Raw genomic sequence first — 18,021 nt, 5'->3', positions numbered from 1 at the left:
CGGTTGCACGGCTCGCCCGCCGCTAGAAACGGCACTGAAGACAATGACCCCACACATTCATGTAACAGCACGGCATGCACTGGCAAGAACATCACCAGAATCTCCTGATTGAAATCCAGTTGAAGTAATAATAATAAACAGGATACTAGAGTGCACTGAATGAGTAGGGAAGCAAAAAAAAAAAGGAAAGGTGTATTTTAGCACAAAACTTAGTAATAATAAGTGTGGAAACATCCTTATGGATAGGAAATTAGTTTGTGTTAGTGCCATTGTCATTAAAGACTGTGTAGGGCATCCTGTGTGCCAGAACAGCATAAACTCACCGGACTGGGCATTTTAGCATGTCAGCCAAAGCATCACTGTGGCTTGTCAGGGGTTAAGGCTTTTGGGGGTGGAACATTGTGTATGTGCTGTTTGGATTTGATTGGTGGTGATAGAGTCAGGGGTGGTGCTGCTAGGGATGTAGGAATTCAGCCTAAAAGTTTCTGCCTCTTTCCAGTTTTATCATTGGACTGATAAGTAGTATGATTCTGTACTGTATTATTATTAACTGGTTTACTCTGTGTTTTCTATTTATTTTCTGCTCCATTTCTCTCTCTCTCTCTCTCATACTTATTCTCTTGCTTCTCTTACTTTCTATTTCTTTACCTTCTTTTCCTATAATTGTTGTACTGAATATGTCTAGCAGGCTGTTACTGCCGGCAGACGCGGCGCGGGTTTGCTCACACGTTTGGCAGCTGTTGTTTAACAGGCTGAGTCAGGCCTGAGGCGCGGGGGACAGAGGTGACTCTGGCGTCCGGGGGGCGGGCTCGCCCTCCGGCGCGTGTGCAGCCGCAGGGAGCGTCTCCGGCACTGGCCACTCCGGTGGTGGGTGCTGCAGACGGCTCAGTAGTTGCACGAGGCGACGGCCAGCAGGCTGGGGTGCTCGGACGAGTGCTCCGTTGCCGGTGGGGGCTGCCGAGCCGCAGGGTCCGGGGAAGTGCGGCGCCTGGCCGGGCTGGGGAGCGCGTGCACTCCTGGCTTGCAGAACAGGCCGTACTCATCTCAAGGGAACTCAGGGTAGTGCTGACAGGAGGTCTGCGCGAGGTAGTCGAGCTCCTTTAGCAGTTTGTGCCGGGGACCCCGCCAATTACGCTACTGAGACAGATGCCAGACCACTTCTGGGGATGGGAGCACGCAGGGCTTAGGCGCGTGCGGTAATGCCAGTAATAGGCGGATTAGGTGGCGCACACAGGCCAGGATTAGCTTGTCTTAGGGCCCTTTGGCAGTGGACTGCGTGGGCTCATTGGGGTCCTTGATGCCGACAGTTGCACGAGGCGACGGCCAGCAGGCTGGGGTGCTCGGACGAGTGCTCCGTTGCCGGTGGGGGCTGCCTAGAAGTTTCTGCCTCTTTCCAGTTTTATCGTTGGACTGATAAGTAGTGTGATTCTGTACTGTATTATTATTAACTGGTTTACTCTGTGTTTTCTATTTATTTTCTGCTCCATTTCTCTCTCTCTCTCTCTCTCTCTCTCTCTCTCTCTCTCTCTCATACTTATTCTCTTGCTTCTCTTACTTTCTATTTCTTTACCTTCTTTTCCTATAATTGTTGTACTGAATATGTCTAGCAGGCTGTTAGTGCCGGCAGACGCGGCGCGGGTTTGCTTGCGCGTTTGGCAGCTGTTGTTTCATTCCGGGCAGGCTGAGTCAGGCCTGAAGCGTGGGGGACAGAGGTGACTCAGGCGTCCGGGGGGCGGGCTCGCCCTCCGGCGCGTGTGCAGCCGCGGGGAGTGTCTCCGGCGCCGGCCGCTGCGGTGGTGGGTGCTGCAGACGGCTCAGTAGTTGCACGAGGCGACGGCCAGCAGGCTGGGGTGCTCGGACGAGTGCTCCGTTGCCGGTGGGGGCTGCCGAGCCGCAGGGTCCGGGGAAGTGCGGCGCCTGGCCGGGCTGGGGAGCGCGTGCACTCCTGGCTTGCAGAACAGGCCGTACTCATCTCAAGGGAACTCAGGGTAGTGCTGACAGGAGGTCTGCGCGAGGTAGTCGAGCTCCTTTAGCAGTTTGTGCCGGGGACCCCGCCAATTACGCTACTGAGACAGATGCCAGACCACTTCTGGGGATGGGAGCACGCAGGGCTTAGGCGCGTGCGGTAATGCCAGTAATAGGCGGATTAGGTGGCGCACACAGGCCAGGATTAGCTTGTCTTAGGGCCCTTTGGCAGTGGACTGCGTGGGCTCATTGGGGTCCTTGATGCCGACAGGGTATACCCGGTGTTGCCATCAATACGTTTATCTGGTTGCCTGGGCCTGGTTTCCGGCCTGAGCGGGGCGTCTGCGTCCGGGAACGATGTCTCTTTTGTTTCCACAGAGCACAGGTCGCAAATCGCCATGGACAGAGGGGTAGAGTCCCTACGTGGGCAATGTGGAACAGCATCTGCGGCCATGGCAGCGCAGGATGGTGAGTCCTCTTAGGATCTGGACTGGTCCAGGGAGAGTGTGGGTAGCCTCAGTAGTGGAGTGGACTCTGGTACCTGGTCCTCATCCTCGGGTGCAAGCAGGTGTACGGGTAAAAAATAATTTTTATTTTTATTTTTACCTTTTTCAAACTTTACCATCCACGTGGACTATGATTGGGAATAGTAACCTGCAGCATGGTGAGCGAGGTGACAATAGCGTCCAAGCTCCTCAATGAGGTATTTAGGGTGGGATGTATCATGCATTTGATATTACATGCAATATATCTCGCTTTGCATAAATAACTGAACACAAAGGACAGCTCTTTTGGTAAAAGCTGTCCTTTTCTTTATAAGAACTTCAGAGTTTATGACCCAGGATTCCTACTGCACATGCATGATGCACGGCTGTTGGCCTGTGCAAGCCGGGTGTGGTATGATAGATAAACTAGACTTAGGTCGACAGTGTCTAGGTCGACCACTATTGGTCAACAGTAAGTAGATCGACATGGGTTCTAGGTCAACAGGGACTCTAGGTCGACATGAAAAAATTAATGCACCGTGTCCCCTCTTATGGCTCGCACAGCACAGGTTACCGTTCTCAATTGTAGTCCACGTGGATCTTAAAGTATGAAAAAGTTACAAATAGTAATAAAAAAAAACTCATGTCGACCTTTTGTCATGTCGACCTAGTACATGTTAACCTAGAGTCCCTGTCGACCTAGTATATGTCGACCTAGAGTCCCTGTCGACCTAGAAACCATGTCGACCCACTTACTGTCGACCAATAGTGGTCGACCTAGACATTGTCGACCTAAGTCTTGTCGACCTAGAGACCGGATCCCGTGCAAGCCACAGCGTGGGGGTAGTGCTGTAATAGGCACTGCCATCAGGGAATACCGTTGCCTTGAGAGGATGCACTTGGTCGCTAGCAATGTTTTGATAAGTGGTTCCTGCCATAGTAACATCCACATGAATGGCAGGTTTCCCAGCAGAACATTGCCCAGAGCATCACATTGCCTCCGCCGGCTTGCCTTTTTCCCATAGTGCGTGCTTCGGCCATATCTTCCTCAGGTAAACAACACCCATGCACCTTGCTGTTCTCATGATGTAAAAAGAGGGTGAGAGCGGGTACTAATTAACCAGGCCTGGGCTTGCTGGAGGGGCACGGGACTTGGTCAGCTGTTAAGAGGGCCAAATGCCCCTCTGTGGAGCCACAGGTGCACACAGTACACCAGGCGCGGGAGGCAGGCTATTCATTTAAATAGCCTTTTTCCCATGCTGAAAATCAGGGTTTAACGAGCGTAAATAATGGTTTTACACCATGCGTTAACCCCAGATTGTGCCTTTTTATCACTGACTATTCCTTGCAGCTCCTGAAGCTGCGAGGAAAAGTATACCTTAACGCACGGGTTAATCCAATTGCATCAGGCAGGTGCAGTAATTACCAGTCGAGTTTGAATATGCCCCTAAAGGCACACAGTGAGATTTTTATTTGCGAATTTGACTATATAGTCAAAATCGCAAAGAAAGTTAGTGCAGATCGCAAGGTGAAAGTCACTTTGCGATCCCTATGTGATACCGATGCGCGGTCCCACTGTGCAGGCAAGTACATTGTGACTATCTCGTGTAAAAGATAGTCAAAACTGTCACTTAGCCAAAATCGGTATCGCAAGCACAGTCATCTTTGCTTGTGATACTGACCACAGTCCACGTCGCATAATGAGAGTAGGGCAAAGGGGGTAATTCCAAGTTGATCGCAGCAGGAAATTTTTTAGCAGTTGGGCAAAACCATGTGCACTGCAGGGGAGGCAGATGTAACATGTGCAGAGAGAGATAGATTTGAGTGTGGTGAGTTCAATCTGCAATCTAAATTGCAGTTTAAAAATAAAGGTAGCCAGTATTTACCTTGCACAGAAACAAAATAACCCACCCAAATCTAACTCTCTCTGCAAATGTTATATCTGCCTCCCCTGCAGTGCACATGGTTTTGCCCAACTGCTAAAAAATTTCCTGCTGCAATCAACTTGGAATTACCCCCATAGTCCGAATCTCACCGTGTGTATGGACCTTGCGTGTCTCTGTTTGTCTTGTGTTGAAACTTGTTTGTAAGTGTAAACACAGATTTATTTATGTATTTTAATGGAATACACTTTTGATGACCTGGAAGCATTCTCTTTCTTTCAGCACAGAGCAGTATTATGACAAGTAACTGTCAGAACAGTGTGGTGCTGTGTGGGACGGGGCTGCAGCTGATGTGTTCACTACATTGAAATTATATTATTATATATATTGTATAAATAGGTATTCATTAGAAAGCTTTGATTTTATTTCCTCTGGTTTGAGATATTTCACATTGAAATGAAATGGGTAACATGTTCAAAGGAACAAAGTGAAGGCCATAATAACACAACGATTTGTGTTCTACAGAACATCATTAATGAATGCTTTCTACTTGTATTACTTGTGATGTAACGAGTAGGACAAGCCATAGGCATGTGTAATACTAATTCACTGTAGTTTTATTAATAAAAGCTTCAAACATATACAAACTGAATACTGTATCTATTGTGCTGTTGTAAACTACTCCTCATTCTTTCTAGTGTTGTGCAGTGCCACAATTCCGCAACACACACAAAGCCTTGCCAGGACGACGGTATTTCTCATGCTAATAAAACCCATAAAGAAACAAGGATGTAATTACAATACTCACAGTTGGTGATTCAATCAGATCTTATCAATGACACCTGCAGCAACCCTTATGCTAGCCATACATCAGGACGATATCTTTCCAACCAGCCAACTAGTTGACTGGTTGGAAAGATAATCTGGCAGTGTGTGGGAGCAAACGATTATCAGCCGTTTGCACCCACACTCTAAAAAACGTCCAGATTTTGATTTTCCCAACTAATCGTTCTAGTGTAGGGGGACCTGAACGATAAGTAGGCGGAAACTTTGAGCGTGAGTGTCCACCCATTTCTTCATCGGAATCCCTGTCAGACGCAGCGGCTGAGCGGGAGGAGAGAATTCAGTGCCCCTGCTGCACTGGCGCACCCCAACAGTGTTCACCGCCTGCAGCAGCTGTGTCCCACTGCCTGCCCAGTGCCGTTTGTTGCGGCGGGTGAGCACGGGGCGCCCGCCGCGGCACTTCCTGAGCACTTTCAAACCTCCCTCCCCTCTCCTCCCGAGTGCCCAGCTCGGGGGCGGGATTTCGCGGAATGATGCGATTGCGTCGTGATGCCACGATGCAATCGCGTCATTCCGCGAAACCCCACCCCCCGAGCTGGGCACTCGGGAGGAGGGAGAAGGGGGAGCCAAGCCGGCCAGCGCTGCGCAGACGAGGGAGAGGCAGCTGAAGAGCGGGAAGAACCGCTTCAAATGTAAGTCAGCCCCTCTCCCTCTCTCTCTCTCTCTCCCTCCCCCCACCACCACCTGCCGTACTGTGTAAAATGGGGACACTTGTCTGCCGGAATGTGAAAATAGGGACACTTGTCTGCCCGAATGTGTAAAATGGGGACACCTGTCTGCCGGAATGTGTAAAATGGGGACACTTGCCTGCCGTAATGTGTAAAATAGGGACACTTGTCTGCCGGAATGTGTAAAATGGGGACACCTGTCTGCCTGAATGTGTAAAATGGGGACACTTGCCTGCCGTAATGTGTAAAATGGGGACACTTGCCTGCCGGAATGTGTAAAATGGGGACACTTGCCTGCCGGAATGTGTAAAAAGGGGGCACGTGCCTGCGGCAATGTGTAAAATGGGGACACTTGCCTGCCATGCTGTGTAAAATGGGGTCGCGTGCCTGCTGTAATGTGTAAAATGAGGACTTTTTTTTTTTATCGTGTGGTGGACGTGATGATGAGATCAGATGAGGCCACAACCATCTTAACAAAGCCACGCCCATTTTAACGAGGTCACGCATACCCTCCAACATGACCCGCCCCACTAGGTACAAAATGCTCTGTTTCTGGACTTCCCTCTTAATTTATTATTGCCATCACCTGTGAAGAAACAGCTTTGTTATCATTTAACTAGTTCAACACAGGTGATGATAAATTAAGAGGGAAGTCCAGAAACAGAGCATTTTGTACCTAGTGGGGCGGGTTATGTTGGAGGGTTTGGGTCACGCCCCCTTGCCGGGAGCACGCGCTTTTTCCCCCCTCTTTATATCTATGGGGGGGGGGGACATTTTTTATTATGTGAATGGGGGGGAGGGGGGGGGGGGGCGGCGCATTTTTAAATCTCTCACTGGGAGCCAAATTGGCTAGAAACGGCCCTGCCTGCACCCCTGTTAGAGGTCACCCGGCACCTACCCTACAAACCCCCACACTACCACACCCAGCAGCAGTGTTCCCCTACCCGGACCCCATCAGCAGCGAACACCCAGCACCTGTCACCCCGCCCGCAGTGATCCGCTGTCCGCACCCCATCAGCAGCGGACACCTGACGCTGCTGCATGCCAGTCTCCCTGTCACCTCTCTCGCCCCCTCTCCTGTCAGCATCCGCGGTCAGCCTTCCCACCAGGCTGCAGCATATACCCGATTAGAAGTCACAAGCAAGCACCTACCCTCCCTCCCCCTTTCCACGTGAGCACCACCCACAGCATGTGTCCCCATGTCCGCACCCCATCACCAGAGGACATCCAGCACCTGAATCCTCCCCTGCCCACCCGTGATCACCACCAGCACTTTCACTACCTGGTTTGGGGGAGGCTGTGCTCATTGGTAGGGGTCGGGGAAGTGGAGGGAGCATCACAGATGCGGGCTGGAGTGTGAGGACATAGTGCCACCAAAGTATCTTCCGTCTAGTTACAGGAAGACGTGGGTGCAGCAGCGCGGTCTTTGCAGGAGATCCCTCCGGCTGCAATGACCTCCTCACTCTGTCTAACCTGGCAGCCATCCTCCACATACAGTGCCTGCAACTTTGTATCACATTACAGTAAGGTAGGGTCCCCCCTGTCATCAGCGCCGGCTGTGCCCCCCCTGTTATCAGCGCCAGCTGTGGCCCCCCCCTGTCATCCGCGCCGGCTGTGGCCCCCCCCCCCCTGTCATCAGCGCCGGCTGTGGCCCCCCCTGTCATCAGCGCTGGCTGTGGGCCCCCACTGTCATCATCGCCGGCTGTGGGCCCCCCCTCCATCATCAGCACAGGCTGTGGGCCCCCCCGTCATCAGCGCCAGCTGTGGAGCCCCCACTGTCAAAAGGCTCCAATCATCCGGCACCTCAACCCCGCCCCTTCCCACCTGCAATCGACACCAGCTCCTCCTGCAACAGGAACACATGCGGCCGGCACCCCCGATCAGCACTAGCTCCTCCCTGCAAGTTTCACCTCCAATCTTCCCCACCTGTCATGGACACTTCCGATTCCCCCCTACCACAGCTGGCACCTCCAATCCCCCTCCCCCCAGCATATGTCAAAAATACTCAGATTTTAAGTGCACTCATTCCCTTATAGGATGATATATATTTCTATCCTATGTGCAATAAATCTCTTTTAGTATATGACATCTTAAGGCCCGTACACACTGGTCGATATATCGGCCGTTCTCTTGAACAGCCGATATATCGCGGGACCGTCGGCCAGTGTGTACGGCCGATACGTCTGTGAACTCCGTCGTTCACAGACGTATCGTGTCAACCGCGCAGCACAGCCGGCGGCCAATATATCTACCGATATGTTGGCGCGTAGCTGTTTGTGTACGGGGCGGTCGGACGACCGCCCGTACACATGCTGCGATGGCCGGCGGTGATTGACAGCTGAACTGGGCGGGCGTGTGTACACGCCCGCTTAGTTCATGACGTCAGTCCCCGATGGATCGGGCAGTGTGTATGCTCAACACACTGCCCAATCCGTCCATAGATATATCTGCAGATCAATTGATCTGCAGATATATCTACTAGTGTGTACCCACCTTTAGTTTCATTATTGCACAGCATATAAATGTTTCAATCATTTGCAACATTTAAATTGTATTCTATTATCTGACATATATTGCCATATAATTAGTATTTTAGTCTGCTAGGCAGACATTCTTTATTGAATTACTTGATGTGGATGCAACTTCCTTTTTTAACATAATAAAATATATTTTTGTTTACCAATTAATGTATGGTGTGGAAGAAGAAAAAATAAAGCTTTTACTGGAATAAATAGACATGCAAGTTTAAAAAAAAAAAAAAAAAAAATACCCCTTTTCCACGCCACGGCTGTGGCCCGTGCTACAGCCCCCTTTCCCACAGCGCTCACCAACCCGGCATATTGCCGTGTTGGTAACGCTGCTAGTGACGCGGCAGGGACGGCGCTTGGAGATCATATGATCTCCCAGCGCCGCCCTCCCATACACTGTGAACGGGAGCCGTGTCGCCTCAACATGGCTCCCGTTCACACTACACAGCTTACCGGGTTGAACACGTGTTCAACCCGGCTAGCTACCCGAGTAGGTTTCCCGGATCACTTGATCCGGGAATTTGCAGGGGGACCCTTTTCCACTAGGGAAAAACTCGGGTAAATGCACCCCTCCCCCCACCCCGCGCGCATTTACCCATGTTTTAAAAGCTAGTGGAAAAGGAGTATTACATGCAGAAGTAGGCAGACACTGTCCGCCTACTTCTGTGACATCACAAGTTGGAGAGAAGTTGGCTGGCCTGATGAAAAAGTTGCCAGGTTGGCTGGTCAGATGAAAAAGTTGGTTAGGTGTGTGGGGCAGAGTTTTAGTTGGGAAAAAAGTTGGACAGTTGGTCAGTTAGATAGTTAGTGGAAAGTTGGTCTGATGTATGGCTTGCATTAGATGATTGTGGCAACAGCTTTATGAAAAAGGAGACAAGGCAGATATGTTATACCCCTTTCACAGCGCCAATGTCGGATCCCACCCGGGAATTGGAAACTACCAACAGACAATCTTTGTTTTACTTAATAGACTTCTATCCCATAGAGATTTAAGTCAACTAACTTACAATTCCCAAAATATAGTGAAGAGTTTCCAGGGCTTCAATTTAAAACGTAATAATCTGCCATCCCATGTGCACAATCTCCCAGGATGGGAGGGCAGAACAATTTCTGGAGTCGGGGGGGCGGGCGTCATTCAGGTGTGGTTGCACCTGCGGCCATCGTTGCAAAGTACAGATTTTCATTACTTTGCACATGTGCATGACCCATGCGTGAATGGGTCCTGCAGCATTGGAGGCAGGCCAGCATCAGACTATCATTAATTGACAGTCTGATGCCCTTTTCAGGGGTGGCGACAAGTTCCATTTGGAAAAACGGAGGCGTGTTGTCATCATTTAGGGGGTGGGAAGTGGCCAGGGATCTCCATCATAGGATGGAGATTTCCTGACTTCTGCGATGGGCGGCTTGTGTGCCACCATGGGTGCTGCATCCTAGGACACAGTTCGGAACACCACTAATGCCTCCTGCTGCATTATCACACAGTGCAAGGAAGCAGTAGTGATTGCAATGCTGACTGCACCTGACTGACCCCCTCTACAGCTAAATGTAAGTTTGGAAAACTGGTGTGTTTCCAGCGTTTCTGATGGGATTGAAGTCCCCATATGTAATAGAATGTGAGAAGGGGCAAACTCGACAAAATCTTGTCATGTCTTCCAGCTGGTTTAAGACTTGCACCATGTTACATTTACCTCTTTGCCCAGACCATTATGTTTCATCCTATTTTTTTTTTTCAATGCCAATTTAAAAGGGGCTGAATTTGCCACCACTACCAGGGTGGCAGCCTGATGTTGCCTTAAAACGAATTGCCGCTTTAACTCTAGAGACTATTAATCACCGTAATTGCATCAAGGACAACAAATCAGAGCTTATTACATTTATATTGTCTTATAAGAACAGAGCTGGACTAACAATAGGGAAACTGGGGCGGTTCCCCAAGGCCCCCATCCTTCACCCTACAATGTCTTATCTGAGATGTCTCTGGTAAGGGTAAAGTTTTAGTAAATGTTACATTTTCCTGTTTTCCTTGTTTTCAACATTAGCTCAGATTGTAAGTTTCTTGTCATGCAGTTGAATTTTTCTGAGATATCATAAACACTAAAAGAATTTGAGGGGTCTGAATTGGTATTATTGAGGGATATCGATATAAGACTTGAGCATTTATGACCCCTGCCATGAATTGTTATTATCCCATCCCTTCTAGCAGCTAAATCCATACAGCCACTGACGTATTTTCTCATTTACAACTCGTGAGCAGGATGTATGAACTGGAGGAGAGATATTCAATTCAATCATTCCCTCTCTCTCCACCAGAGGTTATCCATTGTTATTATTATTATTATTATTATTATTATTATTATTATTATTGTTGTTGTTGTTGTTGTTGTTGTTGTTGTTGTAGTAATATAGTTTATATGGCTCAAGCACAGAAGGATTAACAACAGAACCGTACACCAATGCACAGGAAATATAGGATAACTATTAACAAAACAAGACAACTGCGGGCAGAGGGTATAGGTAAAGTAAGGGGCATTGTATCTTGTAAAAGCAAGTAATGATAATATCTGTGTGCCGTGGGGGTAAATCAGCATTCACTGACCAGACACATGGTGGCAGACATATGGGATCAGAGTTGCTGATGGTGGATGGGAGACTGGGGTACAGAAACGCACTGGTGCTAGGGATTGTAATGGAGATATTGAAAGAGGAATACAATAATGAAAGAGGGCCATGTCTCTTAGGTAATACTGCCTAAGAGGAACGGATGTAGCAAGGGGGGCAGTGGAATAACCAGGATGAGCCATGAGGGGGCTTGTGCCATGGTGGTGGGGTAGTGGGCGCGCCAGGACCCCTACTGCATGGATTAGGAATAAGGTGTTAGTGTGGCTCCCCTGAAAATCCCCTAGGGACCGCAGGGGTTAACAGACACAGCTAGAGTTAACTCCCTGGCAGCCCTTTCACGTGAATAGCATGTCTGAACTATCCTCTGAAAGAAGGAGCATTGCCCTTATACATGCATAAACTATGCTGTCGCTCACCCCATAGATGTGGGCTTCCACGAGGCCCTGGTTCATTGTCTGTAGCCATTTTGTTAACCCACGGTAGGACCCACGAGGTCTAGTAAAAGTGGGTACTGGGTACAGGCAGCAGTGTGTGCTAGAGAGAGAGACTCAGGCGGCAGTATGGAGAGAACTGCAGCCGGGAGGGTGGAAATCAGGCACAGAGGGCAGTTGTGGAGGTCATACACCACTTTGGCAATATTGGTTGTGATCAGTGTTGTGAAGGGCTACAAATGGACAGCAGCAGAAGCCAGTGACCAGCTACAGTAAAAAGTCACATCACTCCAGTGACCAGTTAGTGCAAAGAGCCACATCACTCCAGTGACCAGCAACAGTAAAGACCCACTATAGCAGTGAGTACAACTATGCTTGCACAGGTACAGCAGTGAGCCCTGATCAAATACTACAGCAGTGTGGTGAGCCCTGAACTTTTGCTATTGTGCATCTCTAAAATCACTTACAGACATTGAGACAACTTGTAAACTTTTGAGCAGGCCTGACGCTATCCGCTCAGCGAAGGGATGCAAAGCAGAGAGACTCCAGGCTGGAGAGGCGCTCTTCCCCGATGCTGCGCCTGTTCCCCCTGCTGCTGCTGCTGGCTGCTGTGCCTGTCAGTCACACTGACAGGCAGCGGCGCCGGCAGCATGAAAAGCCTGCTCCCCCACACCTGTAACAGCGGCTCTGTGCAGTGTGGGTCCTGAAGAGGGGCATAGCTATGCCTGCACGAGGGGGTGGAGCTACACAGGATGGAGGGGCAGAGCTACATGGGACCAGGCAGCTGAACAGGGGGAGAGTAAAACCGTGACGGCTGGCCAGACTTGGTAAGTGGAGGGTGAGAGAGAAATGTGTGTGTGTGCGTGTGTGGAGTGTGTATATGTGTTGTGTGTGTGTGTATGGTGGGGGTGTGCATGTGTGAGGTGTGTATGTGTGCCTGCATTATGGACGCTACTACTGGCGGGCATTACATATAAGGACGCTACTACTGGTGGGCATTACATATAAAGATGCTACTACTGACGGGCATTACGTATAAGGATGCTACTATTGGGGGGCATTGCATACAAGGAAGTTGCTACTGGGGGGCATTACGTATAACGACACTACAACAGGGGGCATAATGTATAAGGATGCTACTGCTGGGGGGCATTATGTAAAAGCGGCACTGCTGTGGGCATTATGTATAAGAACGGGATGCTGTTACTGGGGGCATTATGTAAAAACGACACTTCTGTGGGGATTATGTACGGGGGCATTATGTATAAGTGGCAAGTCTGTGGGCATTATGTATAATGACGCTACAACTGGGGGGCTTTATGTATAAGGATGCTATTACTGGGGGGGCATTATGTATAAGCGACACTTCTGTGGGCATTATGTATAAGAATGCTACTACTGTGGGCATTATGTATAAGTGGAACTTCTGTGGGCATTATGTATAAGGACACTACAAATGGGGCCATTATGTATAAGGACGGTACCACTGTGGGGCATTATGTATAAGTGGCACATCTGTGGACATTGTGTATAATGACACTATCACTGGGGGGCATTATGTATAAGGACGCTACTTCAGGAGGGCATTATGTATAAGCGGCACTTCTGTATTATGTATAAGGACGGTACTACTGGGGGGCATTATATATAAGTGGCATGTCTGTGGGCATTATGTATAATGACGCTACCACTGGGGGGCTTTATGTAAAAGAATGCTACTACTGGGAGGGCAGTATGTAAAAGCGGCACTTCTGCGGGCATTATATATAAGGACGCTATTACTGGGGGCATTATGTAAAAACAACACTTCTGTGGGCATTATGTATAAGGACGCTATTACTGGGAGGCATTATGTAAAAGCGGCACATCTGTGGGCATTATGTTTAAGGACGCTACCAATGGGGGCATTATGTATAAGGATGCTACTACAGGGGGGCATTATGTATAAAGCGGCACTTCTGTGGGCATTACGTATAAGGATGCTACCAATGGGGGACATTATGTATAAGGACGGTACTACTGGGGGGCATTATGTATAAGTGGCAAGTCTGTGGGCATTATGTATAATGACGCTACAACTGGGAGGCATTATGTATAAGCGGCACTTCTATGGGCATTATGTATAAGGATGCTACTACTGTGGGCATTATGTATAAGCAGAACTTCTGTGGGCATTATGTATAAGGATGCTACTACTGGGGGGGCAGTATACGCTGACCCTTTGTGTATAGGAGGGCTCAAATTTATAGTTTGCAGGGGGGCGCCAAACACCCTAGCACCGGCCCTGCTTTTGAGTGTATATATTCATGGAAGAAAAGATGACTTTAAGTTTTATAGCTATTATATACTGTTCTTACTACAACCCTGCCACCTGGCATTTGGGAACTGGGATTACAAGCCCACTTACAGTATATGTTGTTGAAGAGACACTGTACCTGGACACACGAAGCAGGGACACTTGCGGTTTACTGACAATTATTGGAAGACACAGTAGTTATATTGAACCATTAATTTGTAATTGCTGATGCATGTATATTGTGTAACAAAATATTGACTGATCTTATAACTGTTATTTGTGCGCTTATGTACTTTTTGAGTATCCATTGTATTTTTTGAGGTATAAAGACCTGAGCATTATTTGCTCTACAGTATTTATAATTGATGCATGGATGTATTTATATGTTCCCTGGTTAGAGAAATGGAAGTGAAACTTGTTATTGACAAAAGGAGTGTATAGATAACCAGCTTGTTAGCGTACACAGTTGCCAATATCCGGAGTTTACTGTCCTCTTCAATAAACAAGTTCTCTGCAGCATTGAGGTCACAAAGGACATGCGGGCCACATCCTGGTGTCACTTGCCCAGGGGTGACACTAAGATGCCGGCTCCTGCTCAGTGACAGGAGCCGGGGTGCTGCACTGTAACAATGCATGCAGTACTTGGCTCCTGCCATAGTATAGAAGCCGGCACTGAAACCACAGCAGTCTCCGGTGGCAGTCTACATCTCCTGAAGTCACTCCCCCTCCCACAAGGTCACACCCTCACATGAGGCCACACCACCTTTTCCGCAGCGGGTGTGGTGACACCTCTGCTCCAAGGAGGCACCTGTTTGAATCACTCTTTGTGTGGTCCCATCTTCCTTACCTCTCTAAACCATTCCCAAGAACCTGAACTGGGTGGGTGAATTCAATTACCAGGTAAAGCAGAATGTCTCTCGTATAAATCACATGAGCACCATCTCATACAATACGTGGGTGCAAATTTAGACTTAAAAGTTAAAAGGCCTCTCTTATCCTATTCTAGCTACACGACCCCTCTATTTGCATTACATCTCCATCATCTACTTTATTTAACCTTAACTTAGGGCATATTAAGGGGACATATCCTCAGAAGCCAGTAATTGCATGCCTGTGAGAGCAGCATTGTTTATTATTGCTAGCTCAGCAGCCTCTCTGCATAACACAGTACAGATCTAGGACAGAGTAGATATGACTGGTCAGCTCTCCATTATGGCCCAGACAACAGTTCACAGGGTCCCTCTCTAGTCTACTACTATATGTGACCAGTGATCTTCCAAATGGGCAAATGACTCTGCCCACTCAGTGCAGGCAGAGTCATTTGCCCGTTTGGAAGATCACTGGTCACATATAGTAGTAGAGAGGTCACATATAGTAGTAGAGAGGAGGACAAAGGAGCAGGGCCTGGGCATCACCACCTGAATTGAGGGACCCTGTGAACTGTTAGTTCAAGGATTCTGGTGCCTGATTCAGTGCATGCACTGTAGCCAGCTTATCCCACTCCAGGCACCTCTCAGCCTGCTAACACCATACTAGCACGTAGCCTGAGCCAACATAACTGTGTCACGCTCGGCTGGAAATGAGGATCCGGTGACTGAGGTTTGCCTGAGGAAGTGGACACTTGCGAGGGAAGAAGACGAGGTGGCTGGATGTAATTCCTACTTATGGGTCAGGAGCAAGAGAAGTGGAGACTACCGAGATGGTATTGTCACTGTAAATAATGAACTGCGGGTGGTAATCTGTGACTTGGAAAACTGAAGAGACTGTGAGCTGTGGCTTGAATAACGAGGCTGAGGAGCACTGAAGATGAAGGATTGTGAACGGTGAGCTGTGGCTTGGATAACGAGGCTGAACAACACTTGAAGATAATGAACTGTGGTTTGAAAGATGAGGTTGAAGAACACTGAAGATGAAGGACTGTGAACGTTGAGCTGTGGCTTGGATAACGAGGCTGAAGTACACTTGAAGATAATGAACTGTGGTTTGAAAGACGAGGTTGAAGAACACTGAAGATGAACTGTGAACGGTGAGCTGTGGCTTGGATAACGAGGCTGAAGAGCACGGTAACTGTCGACGACCAAGATCCTTGAAGAATCAAGATTACCGAGTACGCCCCTCTCAGATGGTATCAGGTTAGGGACGGTGGGACTGCTGCAATCAGAAAGACCGAGGCAGAGAAAAGCTGGAGAGTAACCAAGGTACCGAAGTAACCTGGGAGCACAGGGCTGGAGATCCTACACCTAAGTAGTAACTTGAAGTACTGGCACTCATAACCTGAACCAGCTCCCTTTTAAGAGGAGAGATCTCCCTGGATTGGCTGGACAGAATGAGCCTGTGCAATAGGTTCAAGCTTTGGTCTCCAACATGGCCGCCCCTGTGCAGCAGACACATTTTAGTGTTTACCACCAGAACTCCCCCTGGCCTCTCCGGAAGCTGCTCCCTAGTGCCAGCAAGCCCGCTGCAGCAGCCTCCGGCTACTGCGAGCGGACCCGCCACAGCATCCCCTCACCGCCGCACACGGACCTGTTGTAGCAGCCCAGCACCGCCGCTGCCCGCCAGACACCTGAGCGGTAACCACCGTGGCTCCGATCATACGGTAAGGCTCCGGGACATGACAAACTGTCTGAATTTGCTTCCTTAGCTTTCAAATTCTGCTGCCCAAACATCACTGCTCTGACTGGATTCTGCTCCCCATTGAATTGAATGCTCTACTTTGGTTTGCTTTTTCCATAGGCCAGGGATTGTACCTTGTCACACGCCTGCCTACTCCTGCTAGCCTAGCATCCAATTGGCACAGCTGCCTCCAGCTTTGGGTCAACTGCTTGTAACACAGCCTGGCACTTGGAATAGGATGCTGTACCATTACTCCATTGTTGTTAGGGAACTCAGCACTATGGCCCTCATTCCGAGTTGTTCGCTCGTTATTTTTCTTCGCATCGGTGCGATTTTCCGCTAACTGCGCATGCGCAATGTTCGCACTGCGGCTGCATCAAGTAAATTTGCTAAGAAGTTTGGTATTTTACTCACGGCATTACGAGGTTTTTTCTTCGTTCTGGTGATTGGAGTGTGATTGACAGGAAGTGGGTGTTTCTGGGCGGAAACTGACCGTTTTATGGGTGTGTGTGAAAAAACGCTGCCGTTTCGGGGGAAAACGCGGGAGTGGCTGGAGAAACGGGGGAGTGTCTGGGCGAACGCTGGGTGTGTTTGTGACGTCAAACCAGGAACGAAACTGACTGAACTGATCGCAGTGGCAGAGTAAGTGTCGAGCTACTCAGAAACTGCTAAGAAATTTCTATTTGCAATTTTGAGAATCTTTCGTTCGCAATTCTGCTAAGCTAAGATTCACTCCCAGTAGGCGGCAGCTTAGCGTGTTCAATGCTGCTAAAAGCAGCTTGCGAGCGAACAACTCGGAATGAGGGCCTATGTGTGTGAGACCCCTGGAGCCAGTGAGAGGGTCTTCTGCCAGTAACAGCCACTCTTGATCCCATAGAGCTGTATGCGCTTACCGGTACTTGAGATGCCGCCTTGTCTTAAACCTCTAGCAGTAGGGGCTCACATAATAGGCTGGAGACCACAAGGTAATAAACCTGGAGTGTAGCTGTAGGATGACTGGAGAGGGAAGGGTTAACAGCAGACAGACTGGATACTGGAATGGTAACTGCAGACAGGCTTGACAAGATATGGTGACTGAAGACTGCAGGACTGAATTAGAGATGAGCGGGTTCGGTTCCTCGGAATCCGAACCCCCCCCGAACTTCAGCCTTTTTACACGGGTCCGAGGCAGACTCGGATCTTCCCGCCTTGCTCGGTTAACCCGAGCGCGCCCGAACGTCATCATCCCGCTGTCGGATTCTCGCGAGGCTCGTATTCTATCGCGAGACTCGGATTCTATATAAGGAGCCGCGCGTCGCCGCCATTTTCACACGTGCATTGAGATTGATAGGGAGAGGACGTGGCTGGCGTCCTCTCCGTTAGAATAGATAGAGACACTTGAGTTGATTTACTACTAACTTAGTAATTTTGGGGAGCATTAGGAGTACTCAGAGTGCAGAGTTTTGCTGATAGTTACTAGTGACCACCACCAGTTTTATTTATTATTTAATATAATCCGTTCTCTGCCTGAAAAAAAACGATACACAGTCACATACCATATCTGTGCTCAGCCTCAGTGTGCTGCATGATAATATCATCTATGTATATCTGACTGTGCTGAGTGCTCACTGCTCACACAGCTGAATTGTGGGGGAGACTGGGGTGCAGTTATAGCAGGAGTACAGTGCACACTTTTGCTGCCAGTGTGACT

Source organism: Pseudophryne corroboree, chromosome 4 (assembly GCF_028390025.1).
Source record: "Pseudophryne corroboree isolate aPseCor3 chromosome 4, aPseCor3.hap2, whole genome shotgun sequence".
NCBI lineage: Eukaryota > Metazoa > Chordata > Amphibia > Anura > Myobatrachidae > Pseudophryne > Pseudophryne corroboree.
Note: the sequence above shows the minus strand (reverse complement) of the source record.